The following is a 26060-nucleotide window of genomic DNA, read 5'->3' as shown; positions in this document are numbered from 1 at the left end:
GTGAAGTGAGGTGCAGAAAATGGGGACATGGAGCACAGCACTTGATCACCACCTGGTGGTCTTATCATCATGTAATACCATGCCCTTTTAAAAATGCAGTTATCCTGTGTTAAGTGTACTTCATTATGTTTGGCATATTCCATATTTCTCTATTTCCCCCTAAACACATCACATAATTTTGCAGTGCTTGTGGTTAATCCACCAGTAATGTAGGTAGTGGTTTTTTATCTGGAATATGTGTTTTCTTTAAACTTGCAAACACTGAACCATTCTGTAATGTGACAAGAAGAAAAGTTGCATCGAGACATATGCCAAAGACATCAAAACTGTATCAGCAAAGAGGCACAGTACTAAGTTCACCAACGATGACCAGTAGTGGAAGAAGTATTCAGATCTTTACCTACTTAAGTAAAAGTACATAAGTATTATCAGCTTGTAGTTAAAGTATTGCAGTAAAAGTTGTGGTTTGGTCCCTCTGACTGATATATTATTATATATGACATCATTAGATTATTAATAGTGAAGCATCAGTGTTAGAGCAGCATGTTACTGTTGTAGCTGCTGGAGGTGGAGCTAGTTTGAACTACTTTATATACTGTTAGCAAGTTTTGTCCAGTGGTTCCCAACCTGGGGGTTGGGCCCCTCCAAAGGGTCACCAGATAAATCTGAGGGGCTGTGAGATGATTAATGGGAGAGGAAAGAATGTTGTATTGTTACATTATCCATTATGTAAAATCTTTATCTGAAAAGTAACTAGTAACTGAAGCTGTCAAATAAATGTAGTGAAGTAGTACAAGTTGAAAGTACAATATTTCTCTCTGATATGTAGTGAAGCAGAAGTACAAAGTAGCATCAAATGGAAATACCTAAGCAAATTACAAGTAACTCAAAATTGTACTTAAGCACAGTACTTGAGTGAATGTACTTAGTTACTTTCCACCACTGATCATATGAAACTATAGTAGACCCTAACCAAAACCCCACTATACTGATCAAAAGATAAACCATTAATTGTTAAATTAATGGTTAAGTTATATTAAGTTGTGTTGTTAGAAAATTGGCAAGATACAATTTAAATTTGGATATTGCTTTGTGAAACCAAAAGCTCTCTCTTCCCTACATGTCCAGTAGATGGCACCAAAGTCCTATAAAAAGAAAGATAATATAATAAATCTCCAGCTCTCCAGAGAGGAGGATGAAGACAGAACTCTCACTCTGCTCTGTTCCCGGACGTTATAAATGTAAGAAGAGTCTCCTCTCAAAGAAGATGTTTTTAAAATATAGCGCTCAGATTACAGTGCTATAATACACTCTTTTGCAGTAATTCGTTTTTGTAAAAAACGTCTACCATGTGTTACAGGTTTACAAAAACCGTGCTGCATGGCTAAGCAAAGGCGCATGCGTCACAGTAGAATTTTGCAGGGCGGAAGATTAGCCAGTTTTCCTCCAGAGCGGTACATCTTCTTAGTATACTATCTTTGATGTAACTCTCGACACACTGACACTTGTTGGGGATACATGTGTGCCTGTGTGTTGTTCAGTCTACCGACTTACCGGTTTAATGAAGTGGTGGCATCTCTGACCTAGTTTGGTAAGTCGCCTGTTTGAGTTTAGCTAATTTACCTACTTATAGCTTGTTTCCTCTCAGAGACCCTCCTATAGACTCAATATATCGTTAAGCTATGGTATGTTGGGGTAAACTCTGGCTGGTGCATCTTCTTTTCCCGGCCAAAATTAAAAGCAGTGATTTAAAAAATACATTTATCAAATTTACAAATCCTTAAACTAGCTATTCTTCTCAGTTTTGTGTTGTAACATAGGTCAATAATAGTCTATACCAACCGTGTGTAGCTTTTCTTTGGCGTATCCGACAACCATAGCATTTTAGCTTCCTATGCTAATTAAGCGTTGTAGAAACCAACTTATTTGAATGGCTTTTAATGCCAGAAAAAAAGCTTGTGAATATTTCGCATATCCATCGTTATTACGTTTGTAGTACCTACGTTTACCAACATGTCACTGTGTTATTATGCTGTGTTGTTTCCTGTGCTGTAGGCACAAAGTTAAGAGGGATTTAGGTTGAATTGAAGATGTGTTTTGTTACATAAGTTATATAAAATAGGAATTCCCAAATCGTTCCACACCAGGAATCCTCAAAGATTATACAACACAGAGTCATAACTGGGTAGTTTAAAAGAAGTAGTAGTATTTTGTTGTGATTTGGCTCAATCACAGCTCTGTACTTGTACAGTGAAAATGAAATTAGTCATCCTCTCTTCATGTTTTAACTCCCGGGAAGTAAAGTAATAGTAGGGTGAAACCTTTCCTCATTTGGCTGGGAACTGTAAATACAGAGATTTCCCTTTGATCTCCAAGATACAACTTTGCATTAAAAAGTCAGCCACAGTCAAGGAAAGTGGAGACTAGTAAAACCTAAGCACAGTTTACCCACTTTTTATTCGACTTTATTAAATATAATACAATGACATGAACGTTTACTATTTAAGATGTATTTATCATATTAAGTAATGTTCAACACCTAGTGGCACATTAGGCTATATGAGAACACAACTATTTAGGAAAAGCTGAGATTTTTACATTCAGAAGAGGATCTAATTTATATCAGAAACAGTTTAAATGCATGCAGGTTAATCTTTTTTTCAGTTTTACAGTTGCTAGACTGCTAGAACAAGTGGGAATAATACTCTCCTATATTTTTGTGGTTTAAGGCTTATGTACTTTAAATATGAATTACCTTACAACCCCCAAGTGTAGATAGGTAGTGTGGTTTAACGTCCCTTCTTAATCAAATCATTTTCCCTCAACAATCAGAAGCACGTCTTTTTCTGTCAGTATGATTACATGTTTTATATGTTGTTAAAGAAGTGAAAAACATCCGCTCACAGTATTATGAAGGTGTTGGCTGGTGCAGATCAATAACAAGAAAGCAGTTGTAGCACCCCCGCTTCTGTATGTGCAAAGTAGCTTTCTCACCTTATCTTCTCAGTTTAGTAAAGGTAAAGAGAGACAGATGAGCTGACATCTGGGGCAGGTCGCACATCATCAGGCAGTGTAGTACTCTTGACAGCTGTAGTTGGCATCAGTGAGCTAAGTGGGTAGGTGTCTTAGATTGCTACTTCAATAGCATAGATAACCTGAGATTGCGATAAGAGCCGGTCATACAGTAACATCCTACAAGCTTTGCCCTCACTGAGTGTTTCTTCTGACTACTTGTATCTACTCTGAAGTCAAACCAGGACCTCATGCTTCTGTTGGGTCTGCAGTTCAGTGACCCTGAACCACGCAGACCACACTTGAACTGACCTCAGTCCGCAATACACAAACACCCACTGACCTACTCGTTAACTCACCAACACACTATTAACCCATAAACAAAGACTCGAGTACGTGCAAGCTTGTGCACACACATTTATGGATACAAATACATACATACAACATACTCACATGTCAAGTAAAGTTAGTGCAGAAACTCTGTACCAGTGTTTAAGATTTAGTGGCATCTAGCAGTGAGGTTGCACATTGCAAACAACTGAATACCCCCCACCAAGCATGTAGGAGAGGCTACAGTGGCTGTGAAACTCGTGAAAAACGCAAAAGGCCCTCTCTAGAGCCAGTGTTTGTCCTTTCTGGGCTACTGTAGAGATTTGGCGGTGCAACATGGCGGGCTCTGTGGAAGGGGACCCGCTCTCTATGTAGATATAAAGGGCTCATTCTAAGGTAACGAAAACACAATGATTCTTATTTTCAGGTGATTATACACTAATTAAAACATACTTATGAATATTATATTCCATTTCTACCAAGTTCGTTCTGCTAGATGCCACTAAATCTTACACGCTGGTTCTTTAAGTCAGAAGTATCTTATTTTCTTTACATCTTTCCTCAGGTGCTGTTAACTTTCCATTAAGGTCATTGGTGGATAAGGAAGGGAAGACACTGTAAACCCAAACACCAGAAGGAGTGACCCAACAGTCTTAAACCACTCACCTGGGCTGCAGGCGTCCACACACTCCACCTGGTGAGTGACAGCTTACTTGTCTGGAGTTAAGACTTATATAAGTGCATGAGTTTGAACATGTGAGGACATCAGTATTTAGACGTCAGACTTATCTTTGGTGTTAAAAGCAGCTGCGTACATTATGGATCCTCTGGGACAGATTGATTTCCCCTACTGTGAATGTGTCTCAATTAGAGCAGCAGTGATTAGTTTTGTGTCGATTGACTAAACAATTCAGTTGATCGTGCCTATAGTTAATTTCATCACAGTGCTTTCTGTCAGGACACACTTAGCGTAAGCTGTGGACAGCACAGTAGTTAACACTGTGGTCTCACTGCATATGTATGTTTGTTTCCTGAATGTGAAATGCAGGTATATGAAAGTTGCAGTGTCTCTGACTATTGAATGCCAAAAGAAGATGATATCAACATTTCATTTATTCATTTTTGTTTATTTTGCAGTTGATTTTAAACAGGAGCATACAAATGGTTCTTAAGGACACACAATGTTTTTTCTTTATACAGATAGTGCTTCTGTTATACCTGTGTTTTTTCCAGCTGGGCTGTGTAAGTCAAACATGTGCATTCTATCCAGTTTGTCCAGCCATGTGGTCCCACAAGTATCTGAATACCTGGGCATGTTGTTAGCCAAATATATTGCATTATATCAGTGAAAATGCCCAACTATCAGCACATAATAAGACATCTCTGTAATGGTTTTAGAGAGAAGTACTGTATTATGTTATCTTTTCTTATTATTTCATACTCAGTGCTCACTTTTTACAAGTCTCAGTATAATAAGTGTTACATTATAGTGTTAACCTTCGAGACACTTGTACCAGGCCCCAGTATCCCTATTCCAAACATGGTTGGTCAATCAATAACAGTTCTTGAATCACTCTTGGCTGGGCCCGTAGCCTGGGACCAGTTTGCCTTGGGAGATTCTAGCACGTGTTATTTCTCCCTCACAGCTCCCTGCTTCCCAGCAACACAGACACACTTTCACCACGATAAACATGAAGGCAACGCTACTAAGACATCTGGAGGAACCTCATGTAAGAACCTCTGGTCCTTTGGATTAAAGTCTATTAAAGGCTTATAGCCAGTTCAAGTGGTTTGGGCATTTGTTTAGGATGTCCCCTGGATGCCTCTCTGTGGAGGAGCTATTCCAGGGGAGGGATTATGTATCCTATCTGGCCTGGGGATGCCTGGGGATCCCTCAGTAGGAGCTGTAGGGAGTTGCAAGGGAGAAGGTGTCCGAGCCTTCATGACCCAGACAAGCTTCAGAAAAATATTGTACTGACAATGACAAATTATCTTACATTCATACTGCACAAAGTGTAATAATTCACAAAAACCTATTTCAACTAAAGATGGCTAAAGGTTTGTATAGTGTTTGTGTAGTCAGTGACAAAAAAAACAGTAGTGAGCAGAATGAGAGCAGCAGACATGCAGTGGACGTGTAGGAATTCAGCCAGGGCTGACAGCATGGCAGCACTTCTGAGTTGGCTGTTTGGTTTTCTTTGGCTGTTTTTTCTTATCAAACACGGACCCACTGTGGGAAACAGTTTCTACATTTGTCCTTCCCTTTTCCCAGGATGGATAGTTCGAATTGTTAGCATTCCACATTGAAACCAAGGACACAGCTACACCGCAGCTCACTGAGCCCCCTGCTCAGAATAAGAATGTCAAACGAGTCAAATAACGGTCAGATTTTATTTATTTTTTTACTTAGCATGTCTCCTTTTATTGGCAAGTTAATTTTAAATACTGAGATGGGAGAGATTTGGAGACATGGGGGGGATCACGTGTAAACACGTCAGATCTGACCCCAGAAGTCACAGTCACATAGTATGTGCCTTTAGACCAAGAAGCCATCAAATGCTGACATTATATTCCCATTATATGTGATCAAAAAGAAAAACACCCCACTGAAATTCAAAATGTCAAGGCATGGCCTTCATGAAATATCCTTGAAGCACTACTGTACAGACAAATATCACAGTATCCCACCCACCCTCTAGTGTACAGAGCTCTGTAGTTGTTCTCTCGTGCCTCTGCTCCGCTCAACACGAGGGTGGCTTAGTGGCTGAGATCAAACAGGATCATCAACTGTCAGCCTCATGCTTCCCACGGACATGGCGCTGACAGCTTGAACAAGAGAACATGATGTGCTGCCCACTGCCTTCAGGAGAAGGCCCGGCACACTACACCCCCTCACTCCATCCATTCATAGGCTGATGATTTATAAGTCTAGTGTTTGTGTTGCTGTGTGGCTTACTTCATACCCATTAGGTTCAAATCATTTAAAAATGATCACACAGCTCTGTTCCGCCTATTCTTCAAATTTATATTTCTGGCTCCCATAAGTCACAAAGATGGTCGGAAGCAGTAAACCCAAATGTAAGTGGTGAAATGTCGTCTTAGAAACCTGTGGGTGACATCACTTTGACTACATTCAGGCTTTTTTACTGTCTGTGGTTGTCACCTTCAAGCTACAGCCACAATAGCAAAGCATGTAGTGTTGCACTTGTCATGTTTCCTCACTTGCAACTTTGCATGGTCGTTCAGTGAAATGATATGGTGATCAAACCGTATAGCTTGAATTCAAATATACTTCTTTATTTACATTGTTTACAGATGGAAACTACCTCGTAGCTAAATCTGGTACAAAGCATCTCTTCTCAGGATGGACAATGTCTTCAACAGTGTAGATTTTCCAGTTCCACTTTTATATAATTCTGCAACATACAGGTGAAAAACTACAGATTTCAGCTTTAAGTGAAAATGGCAAAACCGTAATCTAAAAAAATATTCCATTAAAATTAGACGACCTGCATGCTTAATTTAACTACAAGTCAACAGTACAATGTACTTAAGAATTAAAATGAAAAGTTACTCCCTCTTAAGAAGGATGCATATCAGAACGTCTGTGGGAGTAACCACCGATGTTTCAAAACTTGCTCTCTAAAATTTGAACCATCCAAGTGACATCACTCAGGGGTTTTTCTCAGACTACCCAGCTACTCACAGAGCTACTTCACACTCCATACATCAGTTTCACATGCTGTGTTGAAGTCCCTTCACAGAGTAAATTCATATTGATGGCTACAGTAAGGTGGTTGAAATGGCTAGAATGGTTGTGTGATTATCAAATAGTTTTCATGTAATGTAATCTCATTTAACTGTATTTTATGTGTCTTGTTTTATGTATAAATATTGGCCCTTTATATTACATGTAGAGATATTACCTAGAATGAATGGCGCTCGTCATGTCTCGTATGTCAGAGTGAGCCTTCAATCCATACAATGTCGATGACTAAGTGGTGACACCTGGCCTTGTGATTGGTCAGATGGCATTCTCTGACCTGTGAGTCATCACAGCTATACCCTGCCAACCTGTGAGATCATAATAATGGCTGTGACTAAATGTGATGAAAAACTTTGCAGTCTGCCGCACTTATTGATTTGCTTTTAAGCACATGTGCTCTTGTGGCTTATATAATGGATTTGCATTATTGTGCAGTGTTTCCACTAGGATTCCTTTCAGGGGTGTGGTAGACCCCCACGAAACTACTGTGTTGTCGTGGGGCAGCATTTTCAGATAATTTTGAACTATTTTCGATACAATATTTATTAAAACAACAACACAGGTTGTACTTTTTCGCAAGACATTAGCAAGAAGAAAAGTGAAACAAATATGCTCAATGATGAAGTCAGTGCTGCGCCCTGACCTGAAATTATCCTTTACATTTTTGTGAGTGATTGCTCTCTGTGCCATAAAAAATAATGACAGATTAACATTGGTAAAATGAGGCTTATGAGACAGGCTGTAACCAATAGCCAGTTGTAGGGATGGGTATGGTTAGAATTTTATATTTATCTTACTAAAGAAAACAGGATTAGAATAGATTTGTATTTCAAATATAGCAAAATATTGTCTCTAGAGTAGCAACAGTAATGTTTACAACAGCAAAGTCACCAGATAAACTCAACAATATCTCACTGGGAAGAAATCTAAAATGTCAATAAAATAAATAATATTCCTGACATCAAAATACTGAGTGAAGTTAAGAAAGACTGAAGAACACAGACATTAGTCAGTATCAGTCATTCCTCCTGTCCTCTGCTGCTGAGGTGGTCGGGGGGTGGGGGTGGGCCTGCCAGAAGTTAATTTTACAAGAATTTGACTAGTTTTAATATACCTGACAAACTAAAATAAACAGTCAGACCACATATAGACAGCTCCGGTTTTAGCTTGTTCATTACAAATAGCTGACTAACCAGCGCGCTGTGGTTGTGTAAAACATACCAGGAAACTGCAGACAAAGCAGATGAAAATAGCGCTTTCCCGCATGTTTATGCTTGTTGAAAAGGTGGTTTGATAAATTAGACTTATTGGCTTTTTACATGCAAAGCTTTTATTGCACTTACAGTAATGAGCGTTGTCGTCAACTCGAGTAACATGTCTTCACGTCACTTGGTTCACTGTGTCCGCCGCTGTCTGTCTCTCCTCTGCTCCCCTGCGTGTGAGTATGACTTAAGCCACTTTCAGGGACACAAACCAGACCTAAGACCAGTTGATTGGGGACAGCTTGTGCAGTTGGGGACAAAAGTCATGTCCCCAATTGGTAAAATGCTGATTTTTGGGTCAGTGGTTGAGGTTGGGGTTCGGTTAAGGTTGGGGTATGGGTTAAGTTTAGGCAAGTAGTGGTTATGGTTAGGGTTAGGGTATGTTTCCAGGAAATGAATGTAAGTCTATGTAAATACCCCAAAAGTGAAAAAACGCAAACACAAACCTGTGTGTGTGTGTGTGTGTGTGTGTAGGAGCTAAGCCCTGCCTTCGTGTGACCATAAGTTACACCAAAATGCTGTAGAGACTCTCAACATAGTTTCTGTTCATTTGACCAAGGCGCTGTGAAAAACATTGTTGTCAAAGACGTGCACAGTAAGGCAGTTGTTTGTATCGGCGTATTTCTGTACACTGAGCTGAAATGAAACAAGTGCACATAAATTAGGTAAATAACATAAACAAGCGTAGCCTATTGTGTTTCTTTCAGGAGGAGCGGTCACCCCCATGGAAATGGTAGGGGAAACACTGTATTCATTGTCACATCAGCCTTTTTCCCTTTTTCATCTCTCTCTTTAATGTTTAAAAATATGAAATTGTTTTTAATAAAACAGAATTCGTACAAAACTCGTACAAACATATTTTTTATAATCTCAGATGGATATACACCTTTTCTAACTATTTTGTTTAAGGGGACCACAGGGAGAAAGAGTGTTATCACTGTCTGTCTTTGTGCATCCTTTACTGGAAGAGATGTTAGCTGCATCCTTTACTGCGCCCTTCTGCCGGTATGCATCACATCCCTCTGCGGCCTCTCATTCAAATGTCAGCTGTACGCACCAGCTGGCTGTTATAGCTCAACTCTGAGTGTGTGTGTGTGTGTGTGTCTATCTGTATATCTGTCTATGTGTCCATCTGTCTATCTGGCATTACTTCCCTCTATTAAGGTCAGATAGAAAACCAGAGACCAACTGCCAGTGTCTAACAATGTGGTGATGGGCTTCAGGGCCTGATGCTAAATAGAGCCACATTTCTGTTCCCTCATACACAATTAGAAAAGGGTTTCCGTGAAGTCTCTACTGCATTTGGCTGTTTTTAGCCGTACAGTGCGTATGAATCAGTCAAGCCCATTGTGAACCTGAATAACTCTTCAATGTGTCTGTCAATCATTAAAATACATTGAAAAGCATTGTTTAGACCTACAGAACTTTATTTTGAATTCTAGTCAAGATGCCAAGTTTTCCAAAAATACCACACGTCATGCTGTATCCCACGGGAACGGGAATGATGAAATGTTGATTTTTTTTTTTTCCATTTGGTTTGTGGTGTAAAACGTTGGGGGAGTAAATGCTTCACTCAATATAGGCATGATATTTGAGCATGGAAGCTCCCTTCTTACTTTGAACAGTATCTGTGACAAAATATCTCAAATCAAAGGTCCATGTAAAATCTTTCAACTTTCAGCAGATTACTGTATATGAAAAAGGTCGCTTGCAACTTTACAATTTTGGTTTACTCTAACTGCTCTCATCAGCATCGTTCTCGGCTACAGTAGGCAGCTGGTCTCAGAAAAGCTCTAAAAACTTTAGGTTACTTGTGTAACCTTGGTTCTCAGAGTAGAATGAGTGTGATGTCTCACTATGGGATACGCCCACCTGCGTATTCCTCAGAAGCATTTATCTCATTATGCCAATCCTGATTGGCTGGTGACTACCTTTAAATAGCTCATGCTATGGCGCAGGGTCATTCAAAATAAGAACCTCTTCTTGCTTCGCCCCAGCAAGAAGGGTTGTCTGGTGAGACATCTCACTCATACTACTCTGAGAACCAAGGTTACACAAGTAACCTAAAGTTTTCATTCGTAATATTTGTTTCGATGTCTCACTATGGGATATGGAGACTCCCGTATTGCCAGACAAGCTTATCTCAGCAACCACCAGCAATCAACGAGTAGCACTCTGTTCCAGCAAGGGCCCTGAGCCCAGTATTCCATGAGCCACACACAGAGCAGAGACATCCAGTCTATAAAACCAGACAAAAGTGATGTGGGAAGACTGGCTTGTCGCCGCACAAATGTCCTGAATGGAAACCCCTCTAAACAAGGCCCAGGATGTAGCCAGGCCATGAGTAGAATGAGCTCGCAGGCCCCCCGACGCCTGCAGTCCCTGGCCCATATAAGCTAGAGAAATCACCCCCGCAAACCAGTGGAAGAGCTGTTGCTTCATTTCCCATATGGGGATTAGCCCAGGATACAAAGAGTTGGTTACTTCTCCAAAATCCCTTAGTCCTGGTCACATAGGTGCACAAGGCACAGACTGGACACAGCATGTACAACCGCTGTTCTTCAGGGGGAGGTGATGAAGAGAATACTGTAAGGTCAATGGGGGAGCATGAGCCAACCACCTTGGGCACAAAGGCGAGGTTAGGTTTTAGTGAAAACTCTGACATGCCCTGGGGCTGAGGAAATGGAGGGTGCACCAAAAGCACATGAATATAACTGACCTGTTTAGCAAATGCCAAAGCCAGCAACCACACTGTCTTCAGAGACAGACGTTTCAAGTCAGCCTCATCCGGTGGTTCAAAAGGAACGTCCATCCAAAACCACCGCCAAGTCCCATAGAGGGGCCAGCAGCCTGAAAACAGGAAGGAGGCTACAGGCCCCTTTCATAAAAAAGCAGACCAATGGATGTTGGCTAGCTGTTTTACCATCAAACCCCACATGACATGCAGCAATAGCAGCCAAGTATACCTTAATTGTGGAGAGGGATTTGTGTTTGTCAGTCAAGTCCTGCAATTATGACAAAATCACACCAATCAGACATTGAAGGGAAACATGTTCCTACCTGAGACAACAATCCTCAAACACCCTATATTTACAGTTATAAAGGATGCTCTAGTGCTCTGAAAGGTGTCAGTTACATTCTGAGGCAGCCCCACTATGCTTAAACTATACCACTCACGGGCCATGCCCATAGAACCAAGCGTTCTGGGTGTGGGTGAAATATCATTCTACCCGCCTGGGACAGCACATCCCTGTGCAACAGGAATTGCCACAGCTGTCTGCACAATATTTGATAAATCTCCAACAGCCAGTGCATTGCTGGCCAGTGCGGAGCTCTCAGAATCAGTGTGCAACCATGCTCCCTCACTCTGGACAGAGTAGAGGGTATCAGAGCCAAAGGAGGAAATGCATACAGGAGGATGGGCAGCCAGGCGTGCTCAAGCACATCCACGCCGAAAGACACTCCTAACCCTCACGTTGACAACAGTGGATATTGTGCATTTTCTTTTGACACGAACAGATCCACCTCGGCCCAGTTGTAACGCATCCACACTTGCATCGCAATTGCTGTGTGCGTGAGTAGGGGTGGGCACTTTGGCAAAAATATCATATCACAAATTCAGACAGGTTCATGATCCACAATCTTATCATGATTCTTTTTCATGTTGGTTTTTAAGTATATTTTGCAAGTTACTGAACAGACCTCAAGATTCAAGATTCAAAACTTTATTGTCTATCACATAATGATAGAAGTTTGTCTTAGGTTAGTGGCTCACAAACAGCATAAAAACATACACCCATGAAAGACATAAAGACGTAAAATTACATTAAAACACAAACAATTCCATAAATAAAGAAGAGCAGGTGTGCAAAGCTGCATTAAAAAGTAGTGACATTTGGCCTTGTTTAAAATGGATACTACAGTGGGAAACCAAACTAACAGTACAACAAAACTAATTTCACAGCAGAAAAGCAAATAGTTGATGTTGTGTAGAAGCATTAGTGTGCCCTTTCGGATAACTAGCAGGATGTGCATCATTTAAAAAAAGGCACCAACAGAGTACACCAGAGCTGACATCATGCTGCTAGCTTGCAGCATGACAGAAGTTAGTGCTACCAGTTAGCAGGGGAGCTAACCGCTAAACAGTGGTATTTACCTGTAGCCCAGTTGTCAGTTTAACATTATGTGCAGCAGTTGAGCTTCCTAGCAGGACATTAAAGCTGCTGTAGATTTCACCAGCAGATTGGAGATGTGGTAAGAGGCACTCACCATGTCGGTGCTGTTACCGGTTAGCCTCCTGCTACTAAACTGTGCTCCATCACAGAGCTGAACTGATACAATGTGCACTGTAGCACAATACTAAAGATCTCTCTGTAAAGGCAGATCGCGGAGACATTTATTCGTTCACGATCTAATATCGTCACATAGCACATCCCTAGTGCAGAGTCCATTCTCCGTATAATTGCAGATCCACCCCCAGGTTCAGGACCCCCGGGACGTGTGTCACTCTCAGAGACAGGAGCCCCCCCCCACACAGTTGATATAAGCCACTGTTGTCGTATTGTCCATTTTCAGCAGGAAATAGTACCCACTGAGAAACAGGAGAAAGCACTTCGCTGTGAGAAACAATGCCAAGAGCTCCAAATAATTGATGTGGGACCGCTGGAGACCCCTGCTCTAGAGGCTCCTCACAGACTGGCCCTCGTTTATTCATGCACTCCACTGTGACCATAACCCTCCGTGCACCACAGCACATCGGATCCAGTCATCTCCTGGAGAATGCAGAGCTTCTCCATGCCCTCGAAGTCCAGAGAAGATGCCCCTTGAATGGAGTTCTTCCTGCTGAAGGGGTGGTCCTTCCACGAGACCGAGACCTCATCCAGCAGCTTAGGAAAAATGGAGAGAAGGTGTCTTGCTGCCCTCTTGGCCTGGGGAAATGTCATCCCTTCGTAACGGGATGTGGTGTTGTCAGTAACTACTGCAGGCCAAGGGATGTTCAGCCTGAATGGAGCGTGTTTGCACACGTCCTGCATAGCTATGCTGGGGACAGGGGAAGCTGGTGTACTCTCATCCCTGTCACATGAGGCAGACCCAGCTCTAGGCTTTGCAGTCCTAGCAGGAATGAGGAGCAACTCATCCGACTCATCCTCCTCTGATAAGAGGACTTTGAAGTGTCCTCATTGTCGTCCTCGCTCATAGTTCAGCTCCAACACTCAACACTACATGTCGCCAGCAGACAGGTAAGGGTCATTACCCGACAAGCTAGCTTGGTGTGTTAGTCATCATCAGAGCCCCTTGACAGTGAAGCAGGCATAGTGCCTGCATGAACCAGGGGCTTCAATGGCCAGACAGGCATGTTCCAGCCCGAGGCAGCATGAGCAGACCTGGTGTGTGTCTTTGCTCGAGATTTTGTTACTACAGCGGCAGAGTCAAGGCCGGAGTCTCCATCTCTCTTGTTGTGAGGTAGGGTGATGTCCACCTTTGTTAGCAGGCATATTAACAGCGAGGAACAGTGAATTAGCTGGTGTGCTAATCCCGTGGGAGCAGAGCATTCCGCTGGCCCACTTGGTGTGCAAGGGTTAACGCTCAACAAAGCACCCGAGCTACTGTGTGGCTAGGTGAAAGAGCACTCCAGGCTATGGTGAAGGTCAGAGAGTTGAAGCATATCAAGGTAGCTAGCACCCGGCGACGGAGTGTTTAGCTGAAATAGCTCCGATCTGTGGACAGTCAAGCTAGCTGTCTCTGCAACACAGAGATATGCTCTGCAGCAAGAGGAGGTGTAGCGAAAGCTATTTAAAGGTAGGTGGAACCACCTGACTTCACGATCACCAGCAAATCAGGACTGGCATAATGAGAGAAATGCTTCTGAGGAATATGCGGGGGGCGTATCCTATAGTGATAAATTGAAACGAATACTATGAATGAGTACTGGTACTGTACACTACCTGCTCAGTACCAAACAGCAGACAGAAAAAGTAAGTAAGGAGACAAATGTTTCCTTCAGGACATGGTGTAAATGTGAATACTGGACTTACATTCACCAGGTGGACACATGACTCTAAATTAATGCTAGTGTTGCTCCGTGTCTGCTTGATGTGTAAAAAGGAAACTGTTCGCTAACAGCTTCACCATATCAATTTAAAAGGTGATAATAAGTCAGTGTTGTGTTTATATTTTGTTTCCACTGCCACAAGTGGTCAAAACTTGGCTGTTGTAGGTTTCAATAAGCCCTAGAACAAGCAAATGAAGACTAAATTTTGTTTTTGGCTTTGTAGAAATCAGCTTTAGAACTTGGCTCTAAAGATCTAACAAAGAAGTCACATCTGGAGTCCGTTTCACCAAATTTGCAACATGACATAATTTTCTGTTATTAATTTTTACATGTTTAACTAATCAAACAAAACACCACCCTTGTTACCTATCCATGAGCATGTGAGAGGGCTCACAAATTCATCTGCAATTTGCAAGGGACAACCATTTGTGAAACGGGACACTAGGACAATTTGAGTTTTGAATGAAAGCAGTGGTTTCACATAATTTTTGTGGAATAAGACGCAGTATCCTATATATATGATACACAGAATACACTAAGAATATGCTCAAAGGGCTGGACCCATTGGTAGACACCTCTGTCAACATCGCCCAGGTGCTTAAAGTCAGTGTGGAACATTTAACCCAGTGGGGTAACATACCATAGTGCATCCATTTGTGAACCTCTTTAATGGGCAGCAGCTGTGGCATTTCAGTGTGATCTCCCGTTGACTGTCTCCCTATGTCATTCTAGCAGTTCTGTATGTGGCTTCAAACTTATATAAGCACAGGGTGGGTCTCACATTAAAAGGTGAATATTCAGCCAAACATTGACTGAAAGATTTTCATTATGCATTTTTGCTGTTGTTTGTGTCCACACTAGGGCTATAATAGGATGACACAAGCTTTAGCTCCCTTTCCAAATAGTTATGAGCCTGTGTTCCTAGTTACTAGACATGAAACAATCTGCCTCTATAAAATTCACTTTGATATTTTTCTCCATAATAAATGTCACTGACAGAATAAAGTAAACAGCAGCATAGTTATTTTGCTGCTGCTGCTAACATCAGATATGTGTGTCATCTTGTACAACAGCTGCTAAACTTCACTGTGAGGCCTACTTGATCTTAATGCCATACATAGAGATAGACTAATACACAGTGAAGAAGAAACAGAATGCAAACAAGATATGTGATCGTGATTATAAATATATATATATATATACAGGTTAAACCACACAAAGACATAAAGTAGACAGGCAGGCGGACAGCTAATTGCTAAAAGGAAAAGAGTCAAACGATTACTGGCAAGTATGCATTTTTTTATCAGAACAGCTAAAAATTGCATGTACTCTCACACCCTTAAACCACACAATCCATTACCTCACCAGCTACACATTGACACCCCACAGCCAAGGCCAGACGGATTGTCAGAAGTGATGGCATCAATAGCAGTGGGTTGTGTTGGTAGAGTTGAGAGTAGTTGCTAAGCTTCACTGACAGACGTTGGCTTCACACCCTGGCTGGTCAGGAGTCCATGGGCATGCCCTGAATTAGCACAGGGCTTTCCCACTATGTGAGAATGCGATGCGGCTGGAACGACTGTCACTGTCAGCCAAGTGTAAAGACCTGAGTATGCAACAGACTTCACAGGGGTTTTTTAGGGACTAGGAATATATCTTATTTTTGTAACCCCTCAAGTATGAACAGTTGTCATTAAATACATCTATAAAGATGAACTTAAGAGAAATTTTAGATATCTAGGATGAGCAATTGTTTCTGTGTGTGTGTGCAAAAGCACAGCATAAGAATAAGTTGCAGTAATACATTGCACACACTGTCCTACAGACAGTGGACCATTAAGCTCAAATAACATGGAGAGAAATTAGTCTCAGAACGTGTTACAAATGTGTGTTTCATGATCTGCAAATGAAAACAATAGTTTACCAATGTGTATGATCATTTGTGAATAGATTAGGGTGCTCATAAATGCGTCTTCTCATCCATCACATAGGAAAATGTATTTGTGAACACCATAATTTACTCACAAATAATCATAAATCTTGTTTTCATTTGTGGATCATGAAACACACATTTGTCACTGGTATTGAGACCAACCCCATGTCTTTTTTTTTCTTTTTTTTTAAAGTCATTTTCAAGCTCTGAGATACCTACTGTACATGATTCATTGTTTATAGAGAAAAATCATGAAACAGAGATTTCTTCTTTCTTCTAAACATCCACTGCTATACATCAATATATTTTTAACCTTTTGAGAGGCTCATGTATTTTCATGTGGGACTGGTACCACAGAAGTGGATGACTCTTCAGTAACAATAATTCTGGAAATCTTCCATGAGCCCTTGGCAGGAAATATGTACTTAATCAATTCTGCCAGAATGCAATATACTGTATACTAGACTTTTTGTATGTTGTTGTTTAACACAATGCAGTGATAATTAGTTGTAATTTATAAAGTGGGTTTAAGGTTTTTTAAGGCCCTCATCTTTCTTAAGTATAACAGTTTTCATTAAAAGTCTTTCTGAAGCTAATATGAAGCTTCAGTGGTCCAAATGAGTCAAATCAAGTAGAAACCTCTATCAGTGTTCATATTGACACCTGACTGTTGTTTTAAGACAGACTTGAAAATTTATGAACCTGTCCTTTAACTGGGAGAATGTGACTCCCGAAATTGACATGACATTAACAAGAGCGTTTTACTAAAGACTGATCACTATGTTGAAATTTTTGGAACCACAGAAACACTCACTTTGTCCAGTCGCGATTGCAGAGTAGTTTTACAGAATGGAGTTTCTTCCCTCGCAAATGATCTTTGTTTGAGTGCAGACACTGACTGGAAAGAGCACACAAACCTGACAACATCCAAGTTTAATATTGGCCTTTCATCAAGTTACTCACATTAATGTTAATTAGCAACAGCTGATATAATCAGGCACTGGAGACATTTGTTAAGCTAAAACTTTGTTGTTGTTTTTTTGTTTTTTGTTTTTTTTACATTGATTACTTACTTTGCTACTAAGTGTAAGCAGAAATAAAAGATGTATGAACTGTCAGGGCTTTGGAGTCTGTTTTGCCAGTCTGGGTTTTAGATGAGCTCTGATTCACTCGCAAATAATTTTTCACAATCACAGCACTAATTTTCCCCGCATATGCAAGCAAAATGGTTGCACTGTATTGTCCGGCTGTAAAGGAGAGCATTGCTGCAACACTAGCAGGCTGAGGTTGACAAAACACAGTAGAGTACAGTAATGAAAAGATCCACATCACTAATTCAAGATGCATTTATTACCATAACTGACATTACATCCACAAACCTTTTTAACTAATGCAAGTGAATATGCACAAGTAGACGCACACATGTCTACACACATGAATTGGGCCCACATTCTCTTTACTTCATGTTTCAGTTTTTGCCACCCAGAGTGCAGTAGAGAAGAGGTAGGATGAAAGCTTCTTGGAGCGACAGTTATATGAGAGAAAAGCGGTAATGAGTGGGCTGGAAACCGTGACAGCCGGTCTGCCGCAAGTAGGGGAGCGCGAGAGAAAGAGTGAATAAGAGGAGGGGACTACATGTAGGAGTATACCACAGCGAATATGGTAGGAAGACAACATGTTGCAGCTGCAGCCCAGTTCTATTGAGCAGATGAGCGAATGAGCAAGCAAGCGTGTCTCGTCCAGACACCCACACTGCCTGGGCTGGTGTCCTAGGAGATTAGCAATACATTGTTACGACTTTCTCTTTTTTTTTTCTGTATGCATTATGTTGTTTTTTTATACCTCATACCATTTCAATACAAATCAATCACTGTGGTTTTGCATTGCCCTGGTTCAAATCTTTCATACTGTCTATTCCTTGATTACAAACAAGACTCATATCATTTCTTTATTTTTGCAAATGTATTAATTAAATTGTGGTTCCACTGTTTGAGCAAGTACATTACTTCAAGGATAACAAACAAGCTGAGTTACTAGGTCAGACAGAAAGAATGTTAAGAGATATTATTAAAAGGAGAAAAGTCTTAACTCTACTCTTGTTGACAAAGCTGCTCATATTTGACTGTGGTGGGTCAGGCTTTCTTACACAATAGTGTGAAATATCTAAAACAGCGACCTGTGTAGAATCCAGTCCTCTGAGTAATCAGAAGCAGAGCTACTGGTAGCTGCCTTAATAGGCAGCTTCGTTTGCTTCATGATAATTTGCTTAGTGGTATGAAAACATTTCAGTTCATTTTCGTAAAGTATGCTACTCATATGCATACTTTCCATATTGTTTGGATACCTGCACCTTACCACTACTGGAGCAACCGTGATCAGAGGTTGTGATGGGGGCGTGGCACAAGTGGTTTTCCATACAACAATAATGGCAAAGTAGAAATCTCTGTCATACTGAGAGATACCAGGAGCATAACGTTATGACACTAAAATTAAATGTAGTAGGTCATTGATAATACATGTTGAAGCCCTTGAATTACATAATTTCCCTGTTCAGCTGTCAGTATCAGTGGTGTTTGGTCAATTATAAAGTTGCTTTATCCTCATGAATATAACAGGAATAGAGCCTGAGAGCTTCCTGCTAATGAAATGTTAATCCCTTGAATGACACTGTCCTCCTTCTCACTGGACACTGCTGCTGGTGTTTGATGTTTTGCATGAATGCACACACACACACACACACACACACACACACACACACACACACGCTCATTGGGGTTTTTGACCCTTGATCATTCTCGCGGAGTTAAATGTTCTAGTTTTTACACCTGATTCTAGCTGCTTTTTCTTACCTACCATGTGCGCAGAACATGTTGCCATGGCATCAGTGAAATAGGTCTCCCTGTTGTCGCATTTTGTTAAAAGAGAACCTGAGCTCTCCAAACTCACGCTTTTCTGTACCTCAGTACATTTATTTCCCTTATCACCCAGAGACTGAAACCATGCGTCTCCACAGGGGATCTGACCACTTCCTCACAGATTTAAAAACAGATAGAAATTGAAAAACATCATCTTTTACAAAGAATGAACTGGGAAAAATGGAAATAAAACTCTGCTACAGTTGTTGAAAGATCATTTTCAATGTGCTTTCAGCCAGGATATTCTCACATAATTGTATTCCGTTTTTTCTCTGCCAGTATGAACATTGTACTCATAAATCTCTTCACTGCCTGTGGGTATTGTCTGATTATATAATCTCTTTTTAATACTATCTACTTACTATTGGGTTGCTAAAATGGCTCTGGGGTGATGTAATGGCATAGAACGTGATCTCATGCCAGAAAACAAAAGCTGGACTCCGTCATGGATTTTTAGACAAGCTTCTATTTTTAGTTTAGTTTCAACTCTTTCCTCTCTGTCTCTGTACTATATAGCATTAAAGTTATTCAGTAATTCTGTCACTGAGCCAGAAGATACATTCCTTATACAGTCGTCTGACAGGCCCACTTGTAGGTCATTTGTGTTTGTATAGTTTCACAAATGGTGTGTGAAATATGCTCGAGCCCAGGACATATGTATGTTTGTGCGTGTGAGAGAGCAGGCAAGTGAGAGTTAGAGCTTGAATGTGCATAAACACTAGTGCTTCTGCTTTCACTCATGGGACTATCAAAATTGCCCAGAGACAAACCAGCTCTCACTGAACCGGGGGGAATAATGCCCTTTGATTTGAAGGCATCAGTGGATTGAGGGAATTGTTGTTGGCATGTATGTTGATGGATTGACTTTTATCCGTGGTACAAATCCTGGCTTTTTGTCAGGCAGCAAACTCTCTCCCTCATCTCTCTCCCTCTATGATGTTTGGTCGTCAGATGCTGAAGTAAAGTTGAATTTATTGCAGAAAAACAATCATTTTGTCACTAAAGAAACAAGAGAAATGTTTGCTCCCCAATCAGCAAGATATTTATGGAGAAGCCTCCTAACATAATTACCTAACAAGCGTCGTTATCACATGATGAAATGTGTGCGTATTTGTCTTCATAAGTGCAAAGCCTTCCTACTGAATAACTATTCTGGGAAAGTTACAGAAGCAACACCTCATGTTTGGAGTTGCGGTTGTAACTGTTACGGAGGCCCTTACACAAGAATCTTCCCCAAGAATGGAACAATTGTTCTGCACCAAAATAATCATTCAAAAATAAACATTTAAAACTATGTATGTTTCAAATTAATGTAAAATGAATGGCAAAAAAGTTTGCCTGCGAATAAAGGCATCAACTCTCACGCTGTGCAGAACGGACGTCACGTCACAACTCCTCATGACAATCAAGATCCTTTTGATTGTTTGTGTTTCTCATCACCCTGTGTTGTATGACAAAGGACATGGAGACCCCCCTGCGTTTTTTTTTTTAAACTTTCCAAGTCTATTTCTGTTGTGTTTAGTGAAGTGTAATCTGCACAGACATTTGTTTAAATCACACAAATCCTGCTGTATGTGTGTTTTGTTTACTGTTTCTACATTGATTGATCAAGACTCCCAGTCTGCATGTGAGCTCACCAGTTTCACCACAGGCAGATTCCCCTCACTCGCTACGGTGGGCAGGGAAATAAAATCAATGAATCAATAAAAACGAACACTGCGGATTTCTTCCCGTGGAGCCGACATGAAAACTATTTTGGTTCAGTAAATTTCTTGTGTCAGTCAGCCTGGTGAAGGCAGTTTGGCCGGACGCTGTCTTCTCAGATCTCCAGGAGCTGCTGCTGACAGACTGCTTCTGTGGACAGAGACGCTGAACGCAGGTCGGAGATCATCATCACTGGGTGATGTTACTCGCATCATTTTTTCTGAAGAATGAGCTTTCGCAAATTCATGTTTGTGTTTCAAATTTGTATCGCTGCCAGTATGAATAGTTTTGATGCCAAATATTCGGAGGCGAGTATTTTGCATTTTCGTGTTGTTTATTTGTCATCTCCCCGGTGTGTGAAGACCTTAAGGCTGAATCATGAAAATGTGAAAAAAGTGAAGGGGTCTGAATACTTTCTGAATGCACTGTACACAGTACAATACACTACCAATAACAAGAGCTCACCCACCCTTGGACTATTTTTTTTACAACATTGAATCCCAGTTGATGTGATTGTAATTATTCTACACTGGGCAATAGAAAAAATAAAAAGTATTCACCCCCTTGCAAAGTCTCCTCATGTAAACTCTTAAGCTGGATTTATACTTCACCATTAAGAGTTGCACCGTACCTACTTGGCTATGTGCTCCAAAGCTACGCTGTAGGCTACACTGCAGCTTACAAAAATATAACTACTCAACAAGGCTACAGCAGCTATGAAAATCCCACTTGGGGAATTGGGGAAGGCAACAACTGTGACTGGCTGTCTAGGTTTTCTCCTACAAGTTTCTGATACTGGTAGAGATTGAATCAGAGCGAATCCAACATGAAGCAAGTTGAAAAAAGGCTCAGATATCTTCTCCTTTTCAGTATCACATATGTAGCCGAGCCATTTCCACTGCCAACCTTCTGCTGACTGTGAACTCTGCTCTCTATAGTGAGCATCTATTCAGTAATGAAACAACCTTCCCACTAGTGCTCATTTCACAAAATGAACCAAGACTGTAAAGTGTGGGGAATATAATTCACACGCGATACGACACAATCACATACATCCATCAAGTGTTGTGGTGGTAATAACAGCGGACGAAATCCAAACTATTAATCAACAGCTACACCATAAGTTACTACGTTGGGATTCCCATTAACCATTCACATCAAGTATGAATCCAGCTTTAATCTTGTTAGAAGACTTTTAATGGAGATGATCTGTGGTGGCACTTCAGCTTTCTATAATGATCACCATCAGTGCTGCTAGTAGCAGCAGTAATAACAGTGGCAGCTCTGTCTCCCATGGGGAGACAAGTTGAAATTGCTGCATCACACTTGGGAAATCTAGTTCCAGCAGTTTAGAACAGCTTTTGTTCTAATATATGAATGGTAGTTTTAAGTCTTCAAAAAATGTTTTTAGCTCCGACAGTAACATCTATATCTTCAGCACGGATAGATGAACATGTTGATATGAAGCCCATTTATATACAGACTTTTTAGGTACACATTTTAATCATATTCTGCGAGGTTTACAGAATGGTGTTACAAGTGTATAATGTCAGTGACTAAGTATCAGTATTTAATGTTGATTGGTGGATTTTCTTTCACGGACACTCAGACTTGAGTGGGATTTATGCATTGTGCATTTACATTTTACAAGTCTGTGTTTACACACTGTCGATTAATTCCTGTGTAATTATGCTGACTGAAAATAAAATGTCTGTGAGAAAGAGAAAAAATCTTTTGTATGTAAGCCTTACAAATTATTCTTCTGTCTTTATATAAGCAGCAAGAATGTTGTATAATGGTGGATATGCTCTTGCACTTGCACTTACACACCCACAAACACGTTCTCACACATGCAGAGTTGTCAGCTTGCCTGCAGAGTTTGTGGTTATCAAGCTGCGCTCTACCAGAGAAGGTGTGTTATTTGAGAGAGCGCAGGGAAGTGAAAGGACAGGAACTTCAGGAGCTGTGCTGTTCCTCAGCCACTGCAACAGGGACGGTAGCTTTCCTCATACATTTTCCTGTTGAATGCCTTTCTGCAAGCACCCAACAGGAAATAGCTTTAATGGCATCAGGTTGTGTTGTCATAGGTGAGAAAAACACCTCGCAGGTTGTGTAGCTTTGTATTTAAAAAGAGTACAGAGAGTTGAGGGGTTATTCTTGATGATATGACTCAGCTCTGTAGTAAAAAGCACAACAATGAACTGAAATCCTCCATCGCTGAATCGATACACCGTTGCCATTTTGTCGGTCTCAATTCCCTACTCATTACATTTTATAGTCATGACATCGATTATAGTTTCATTTTTGTTCTTTAGCGTCTTTATGAAACAGCCTTCCATTCTTTTTATGCGCTCTGACTGGACAAACAAGTTCTTTTAATTTCCGGTTTCATGAAGCTTTCTAATTCTTAAACACTTTCCCTGGGCCATTTATCTTCTTATCATGTAATCTTTTCATTTTGTGCCTTGTGTTAGGAATCTGTTTATCTACAGTCTGTTAACTTCTGTTTATTTTTTCTCATTTACTAAATACCTGTCACAAAATGTATAGTTGTGGACTTTTAGTGAAATATTTGATGGTGTGGTTTGGTGAGTCGTGTTATTCAGTCTAAATCCATGAATACAGCACCAGTCTGTTTGTTTGGACACACCTTCTCATTCAAGTGAATATGAAGGTGTGTCTAAACCTTTGACTGGTACTATATATCAGCTGATATACACGTGTACAATGTACAAGGCTCACATGTGTGGGTTTGATCTGTAAAAACTTTTCTTATTTGCTTTTTAACAGACTTGATAGCACAGGGATGTTTTTTAGCATGAAAATAACCTGTTACAGGCCAGATGAGTTTAGAGGCATTTGTTTTGGCCTAAATTGAGACTCGGGCTTTGGGATTTTTCCAACTCTCCCCGTACTCTGCTCTAAATATAGAGGACTCACAGACCATGGTTAATTCCAGTAATTCATTGTTAATTAGGCTATTTGACTGTGAAAAGTACAGTAGCCTTGTTCCCCAGCAGACTCTGAATACTTGGATTTATTTGAAACATATTCTTTTTTTTTTTCAGATCTGACTAGGTGTGCCATCTGAGAGGCAAAAGATTTCCCTCTGAGCCCAGAAGAAGACGCTAAAGGTTTGCACTTAAAAGAATTAAATCCATGTTTTCATCCATCTGCCTTAAAACTCACACTTCCAACATTGAAAGTAGTTTTCAGAAAGTCATCCAGGATACACTGACAGCCTTATCCTGCCTTATTTTCTGATGAAAGTATCTGAGCAATTTTAAGGGAAACACTGCTCACTTTTTGTGATGGTTCTAATTTCTTTTGATCACATATATTGCATACATTACTGCACTACATACAACAATTATTTAATAGCATAGATTTTTATAAAATGTGACATGAAGAACATCATGTCAGGTAGGGTTTAAGGCTTAGCAGATAGCAGCAAATTTTAGCTCAAAGTTCTGATGTCTCAATGACTGATAGCAAGTTTTTGAAACACACTAAAAATAAGTTTCCCTTAAAAGGATGAACACAAGATTAACTCTTCTAAATGTTATGGTGAATACTTCCTACCTGTATGTGAGCTACAGAAATTAATTTGAAGCCGTAGATGAGTGGAAAGGACACACTCCTCTCTCCTCTTTTCTCTGGCAGAAGGTGGTGTCTGATGTCTAGAACAGTAAAATGTTGGGTGGTCAAGCTGCAGCGTCCATAAGCCCTGTTGTTTTTGGTCAGTGTTGTTTCCCATGACTCAGAGATGAGCCAGAGGAAGCCCAATGTGATTTCCACACAGTTCCCAGGCCCCCAGATCCCTTCAAACACAGGACATTACACACAGTTACACATACACACGCACTCACTCATAAATCAGAGACAAGTATGTGTGTGTGCGTGTGTCTGCGTGTGTGGCTAACATTTAAAGAGATAAATGGCTGAACATCCTTTGCTCTTTGATACACACATGCTCTCTCTAACTTGTCAACCACACACAAACGCACACACACGCACGCACGCGCACACACACGCACGCACGCACACAGGCCTGCGGGGCTGTCAGACTAAGGGACAGCTGCAGCTTGTCCAGTTAAGAGGCCCACTGCATAAAACAAGGGCAGCCTGCAACTCTGCCTCACACTCTTACACTTCAGGTCACTTGCTGTCAGTGAAACCGCTGAGCTTCCTTAAGATGAAATCCACTTATCTACAGTATATAACAAAACTGAGTACACCACTAGTCACCCTTAAAATGTTACGTAAATACAAATCCTTTCCATTTAATATAATTTTATTTTATTTTTAAGCAATACCCAATAAGAATTAAGCTAACTCACTTGAAAAACAGAACGTTTGACTAATTAAACTATAATGAAAGGTTCATATTTAAGAGCAAACTGCAACCAAAGTCAGCACACCTTCCATTAGTGAGACTCCATTATTTTACTTTTTAAAATTTTGTATTTCTGATGACAGATTCAATCCTCCTGGACATGGATGATGCCAGTTTTGCAGAAATCTGTGTAGAAATGTTCTGTCATTCTTCACAGATAATTCTTTTGAGATGCTCTTTGCTGGAGGGTTTTTGTTGCTCTACTTTCTGCTTTAAAATACTCCAAAGATGTTCTGTTGGATTCAAGCCTTGTCATAGTTTTTTTTCACTTTTTTCTTTTTTAAAAAACTCTTATGTCATTTTTTGAGTGTGTTTGGAATCATTGCCTCCTTGAGACTGGGAGTCGTCTTTTCATTCAGCATCTGGGTGCCATCTATAAATGTCATCTCCCCTGCGCCTCTTACATTCATGCAGCCCCATATCAGCGCACTCCCACCTCCGCGTTTCACAGTCGGCGCCATGCAGTCACTGTGATAGTCCTGGCCAGGTCCATGCCAAACACGCTTGACCCCATCTGATCCAAACTAATATATTATGGTTTCATCTCACCAAAGAATGTGCTGCCAATATTCATCAGGCTTCTTTTCATGTTCTTTGGCAAAGTTTAATCTCGCAGTTATGTGCCATTTTGTGAGCGATGGTTTTTTTTTTGGACGTCGTCTGTGGAGTTTGACTTCATGCAATGTCCTT

The 26060-nt window shown here is 40.6% G+C and overlaps 1 protein-coding gene across 2 annotated transcripts in view; it reads left to right on the top strand.

The window, feature by feature from the left end:
- The first annotated feature begins 1438 nt into the window (after nucleotides 1–1438).
- The window catches only part of LOC137191931 (neurocalcin-delta A), a 75275-nt gene continuing 50653 nt past the window's right edge, over nucleotides 1439–26060 (top strand). Inside the window, exons 1-3 of one of the 2 annotated variants that reach the window (XM_067602427.1) lie at nucleotides 1439–1591; nucleotides 3908–4039; nucleotides 24043–24108. The gene's annotated coding sequence lies outside the window, so the exon portion shown is untranslated. The remainder of the gene's footprint in view (nucleotides 1592–3907; nucleotides 4040–24042; nucleotides 24109–26060) is intronic. The other variant, XM_067602430.1, reaches the window with a different exon arrangement.

The sequence above is a fragment of the Thunnus thynnus genome, chromosome 10, assembly GCF_963924715.1.
Source record: "Thunnus thynnus chromosome 10, fThuThy2.1, whole genome shotgun sequence".
Taxonomy (NCBI): Eukaryota; Metazoa; Chordata; class Actinopteri; order Scombriformes; family Scombridae; genus Thunnus; species Thunnus thynnus.
The sequence above is the reverse complement of the archived record's forward strand: the minus strand, read 5'-3'. Positions and strand labels throughout refer to the sequence as shown.